This window comes from Cryptomeria japonica, chromosome 7 (assembly GCF_030272615.1).
Source record: "Cryptomeria japonica chromosome 7, Sugi_1.0, whole genome shotgun sequence".
Lineage (NCBI taxonomy): Eukaryota > Viridiplantae > Streptophyta > Pinopsida > Cupressales > Cupressaceae > Cryptomeria > Cryptomeria japonica.
The window spans coordinates 709,925,114-709,930,944 of NC_081411.1; positions in this window are offsets into that span (position 1 = coordinate 709,925,114).

Sequence of the window (5,831 nt, forward strand, 5' to 3'; positions counted from 1 at the left end):
TCAAAATCCACACTACACATGGGTTTCCCCTAAAATCCATACTGGCTATGATTTTTCACCATTGTATATCCATGCCTGGATCAATTTTCCCCTGGAAGTGCTAAAATTTGGCTAAGTGTTAGGATTTTTCTAGAGTGCCATTGATTTTCCACTAGGAGTGCGGACTGGAGTGCAGACTATAGTGCAAACAATGTTGAGGACGATTCCATGCCTGATTTGATTTTCCACCAGGATGTTTTATGACAAGTTAGTGCGGATTTTTGTGCACTCTCTGTCCAGACCCAAGTCGATTTTCCACTCAGAGCATTTTAATGAGTTTTGAGTTTGGATTTTCATCCAGACTCAGGTCGATTTTCCACCAGAGAGTATTTTTTGCAAATAGGTGAGTCTGGAGTGTCGATCTTGTGTCCAGACTATCATCGATTTTCCCCTGGAGTGTTTTATGTGCATTTTGATGAAATTTGAGCGTGGATTTCTATCCAAGCTAAGGTCGATTTTCCCTTGTGGGGAAATTTTTGACATTTTAATGATTTTTAAAGGGATTTTTTAATCCCAACTTAAGTCGATTTTCCCTTGGAGGCTCAATTTGGACTTAAAATGAAATATTTAATAAATAAGCTCCATTTTAATTGTTTTTAAATGATGATTAATGATTATTTAAAATTTTAAAAGAAAAAATTAAATAACTTGCAATAAACATTTAATATTTTAAACCTTCTAGAAGCAAGTTAGTTTTTACCAAACAAGTATATAAGCAAGTGTTTTATCCCACATTGCTTGTGTGGTGAAAGTGAGAGGTAAAAGCAAATATAAGAGAGGAGTTTCCAACATTATTTTATTATTAAATCTGCCAGGTGTCTCGATGAAAGGCGATTTTTCTCCCTTATTAGTGAATTTTGGCAAAGTGCTGAAGTAAAGTGTTGGGTTGAGGATTCTTTCCTCCTCCATTTTTTCCAGCTTGGCTATCCATTCCCTTGCTGCCATTGAAGACCATTTTTAAATTTTTTGATTTTTCTAAGTTTGGCGATTTTTCCAAACTTGGCGATTTTTGGTGAAAGGTAGCGATTTTTTGTGTTTGGAAAGTTTGCCGATATTTTCCTCCATTTTTTCTTGTTGTTCCAACCTGCGTTGTTTTAGATCCAAATTGTCATTTGAAGCCATTTTTAGAATTTTAAGAATGGCACCATAGCTAGAAAATTTTGATTTGCATTTTGGAGAGCTTTGTGCCATTGTTTTGGGTGATTTTCTTCATGCTTGGTGGCTACCATCATTCCCAGCTCATTGATTTGTTTCAGATTTGAGGTTTTCTTAACATTTGACCTCCATTGTTGGCTGCACATTAAGTTTTAGACTTCAATTTTCATTGCCCAGCCAATTCCAACTTAGGCGATTTGCATTTGGAGGTGTTTTATAGAGTTTTTAGTGCATTTTTAGACCATTTTATTGCTGTTGCAAGTCTGAAAACTCCATTATAGGCAGTTGTCTTCAGAAATTTTCATTTCTAGCCACCTAAACACTTTGGCAATTTTGCTTGGAGTTGATTCCTTAGCTATTTTTCATCATTTTCAGAGATTTTTAACTACTTTGCAAGGTGCTAGTAAGTCTGAAGTAATTAATTTTTAGACTTGTCCTCAAAAATTTATTTTTTACTAGCCACACTTACATTTCTGAATATGATTGTTTCCATCATCAAAACTGATTTTTATCAAGTTATGCACATTTTTAAAGGATTACAACATGTTTTAAAAGTCTGATATTCAAGTTGTCTTCAGATTTGTTGACCTCCATTGTTGACTGCGGAAGGTGTCCTTAGACATACTTTGTGTGAAAACACAACCTTTCACACCTTTCACCCCTTTCCTTAGTCATCGTTGATCCAGTATACTCCTTTTCATTTTAGCTTGCATATTTTCTAAGCATAAAGAGGTATTAGTCAATTTTATAAAGGGTTTCCATACCCGAGCATTGTAACACTTTGAATCTAATTGTTAAAATTTACCAAGTGTATGGATTATTCTCTTGACTTTATGCTCTAATTAGCTAAAATATTTAGAAAGTTGGGAATTTATTAAGAGCATTATTTATTTTCCTAAGTCTAACTTCAAGCTTCGTACAGGTACGATGTCCAAGTTTGGATTTAAGGAAAGGAAAGAACTATTGAAGATGCTGGAGACTAGATTCTATCCAGAGCTTAAGATTTCATCTAGATGGAAAGAGATCATAGATACAAACATGCATTTCCTAAAATTCGACCAAATGTAACAGCGGATGTTCGGAGTCAAAGATCAAGTTCGTTCCCACTATGTGTGAATATTATGAGGAGTGGTATGCCGCTGGATTTCCACAGTCCATACTGTGCAGTGAGATTATCTTGGAGTGTGCACAGTGTTATGATTCGTTCACATGAATGATCAAGACTCCTAATAGCATTTCCATTGCCTACCTTGCTGAGGATGCTATTGCAGAGGTGTTCAGAATTCCACATGGAACAGACATGATGGATGTGACCAAGGATGAATTGTAGTGTCATAAATTGTATGCACTTGCTAGGGTGGTACAATTTCACACCTAGTTTAGCACCCGCCTTGGCGCATCTTGCATTTTGCATTGCATTTCCCCTTTAGCACTTAATTAATTAAAGTAATTAGGTCTAAGGTCCTATTTTATCATCTCCCATATCATAAAGTTGGGCCCTTTTCATTAAAGTGTGCCCCTTTCATTTTATTCCTCTAATACATCATTTAATCAAAAACCCTAATTAGGTCCTATTTTGAACTTGGAGGCTTGATTTCAGGGGTCAAAACATCTTGAAATCAGCTGTAACTTCGGGATTCTCTCTAAAATCATCATATCTGACGGCCCTGAAAATTTGGTGAAAAGTTGTCAGGACCATGGCGCCCGGAGAGGACCATGGCACCCGGAGTGCACACGGTCCTAGACATTTTTCCTGAAATTTTAGGAGTGCAATCCAATCATAAAATAAAGCTTAACCCCAAGAAATTGGTGGGAGATTCAATCTCTAAGTCGGCCTAAAGTGAAATTAAGACCTAGGGTTTCATATATAAGAGCTCTCTTTCTTCATTGGAAAGGATCCAAAATTTTGGTTTCAAGGACCTTTTATGCAGTGAAAGAGCAGATATTTGAAGACTTCAACAACATTCAACATCCATCCATCAAGCATTCATCAATTTCATTCATCCATTTAGGGCTTTGAAGACATGGAAGAGCAATAAGGGATCACCGACTGAAGATTGGCTTGTACCCCTCCCTTGGGGTTGGGTATGATTTCATGTTGTTTTCATGTCTTTTCATAAGCCTCATTATATCATTTGTATTCATGCTTTAGATCACTTTGCATCTTGGTTTGGAGCATTTACATTATCATTTACAAGCAATTAGGGTTTACTTTCTAGGTTGCTCTAGTTTGCTTACTTGCATTTTAGGATCTTGCACACACACAAGGTCTGCACACACATTACTGTTACAATACAACCTGGCTATTCGTGGAGGTGGAAATCACCGAAGTGGGGGTTTGACTAAGGCAAAACCCTATATAGACGCCCACCATACCCTTTCAGATATAAGTGCAGATTTCAGGATTCGGACGACGCCGCAAATTGCAAATCCGACGGAAGCAGACGGAAATTGAGCTACACACCGAAATTCAAGGCAAAAGACCAGGACAGGGGCGTGGGGCACCCTGGTCCTACCAGGATAGGGGCACTGGGTGCCCTGGTCCCTGGGACAGTGGCGCTGGGCACCCTGGTCCCTCTGTCAGACAGCAAGTTTCAGCATTTTCCAACAGCTTTTTAGGTTGCAAAACTGCAGTTTCAGGAGCAGAATCAAGACAGTGGCGCCTGCGCCCCCGTCCTGAACATTTTTACTCAAATTTTAACCCCAGGTACGCATCTGCATTCTTGTCTTGTCCTTGTGTTTACAACTTTCCATTGTTTAATCTTAATTTTGCAATCTTGTTATTAGTTCATACTTGCACTCTAGGGCTAGTAGTTGAACTTGTATCATTTTATCTATCATTTGCAACAAAGGAATAGAAATCCTAATAGGTAGCCCATGGCTCTCTCTTCCGAAAAAAGAAGTAGCCAATTGTGTGATACCTCTAGGCTCTTTCGTATTCCACAAGTGTGTGATTGAAAGTGAGATTAGGGCATGTTTGCTTAGTGTCACTTTTTTCCCCTACACATTTTTGGTGAACCCGACGTGAACTCCAATCTTCTCTAATTCTGATTTATGTTTTCAAATTTGAGTGTTTATGCTATTTCAAATTCAAATTTGTATTTACAAGTTTTAATTTCTTGCAAGATTCAAAAATTTAGAGGAAATTTTTGCTAAAACCCTAATTTTTCAATTCAAAGTTGAACTTGTGGATAGCTTAATTGGGATCAATAATTTCAAATCTGATTTAGGAACTCATTTGAATCATAAATTTCATTTTCTAAATCTACATTCTAAGTGCTTGCATTGGTTAAAATTAAAAATTTCCTTCTATTTTGCATGTGTTATCATTTGAAAGAGGAAAATTGTTGTCATGATGCATTCATTTCATAGATGTGATAATGGGTTAGCTTCCCTTGTTTCAATTTTTCCTTCTCCTAAAGAACCTCCTCCCATCTATAACAACATTTTAGTGCCTAAAAGAGTTGCTACCAATCCCTTTGAGACTCTCCCATGCTCTAAGGATGAAGACTTTAAGAGTGATCTTGACAATTCTCCTAAAATGTACCCTTCCTATTTAGCTATCCTAGAGGAAGAAAATGATATCATAAACACCTTTCTTAATGTTACTTCATCTTCCCTACATGATTCCTCTCTAAGTGAAAAGGTATTGATGGACATTGACTTATTTTCTCCTAAAGTTGGTCCTTCCAATGGGGGCATGTTAGTGCAACAAGAGGTTATGAACACTTCTTTCAAAGATCTCCTTCCTAAGCATGAATCTTTGGAGAAATATGTTCATGTTCCTCCTAAAAAACACTCCCTTCATGAGGATCCTTTTGTGCAAGAAGATGACATGATCCCTACATTCCCTAGTGATGGCATTTCATTTTCCAACAAAATTCCCACTAGAGATGATGAATTAATGATAAATGCTTACCCTTCTCCTAAAGTTTGTCTTACCCATAAGCATCCCTTAGAGAAAGAAGATGAAATAATAAGCAATTTCCTTAATTCTCTCTCCCTTAAAGATCATATTGAACATATTTTGAGGAAAGAGGATGAGTTTAACACATCTATTGATGCTCTCCCTCCTAAGGATGAGGAATTAATAAACAATGTTATCTCCTCTCCCGAAATTGACAATACTTCAAACATTCCTTTCAACAACCTCACTATTTGGGATGAACCACTAGAAGAAGGTATAGATTATTCTCTACCCTTAGCCAAAGGGGATGAAATCAAGATTGAAAACTCCCTTGATAGTTTCTCACCTTCCTTGAATCTCAATTATTCTCCCTCTAAAAATAAAGCATCTCCCTCTCCTCAACTTGGTTCTACTCATAAGGATACCCTAGTTCAAAGCAAGATGGTTAACATCTCTTTCAAAGATCTCCCTCTCAAAAGTGAGACTTTAGAGAGTAATGTTGATCCTTCTCCTAGAGAGTTTATTCCCCATGTAGATCATTTGATGATAGAGGATGATATGACCTTTCCTAGTATTACTCTGCCTACTAGAACATCAATGCCTACCCCTTGTCTCTCTCCTAAAATTGATTTAATCCGTGATGAGATTTAAGTGCAAGAGAAGACTATCAACAATTCTTCCAACACTTTTGTTCATTCCTCTAAACCATCCTCAATCAATTTGATACATG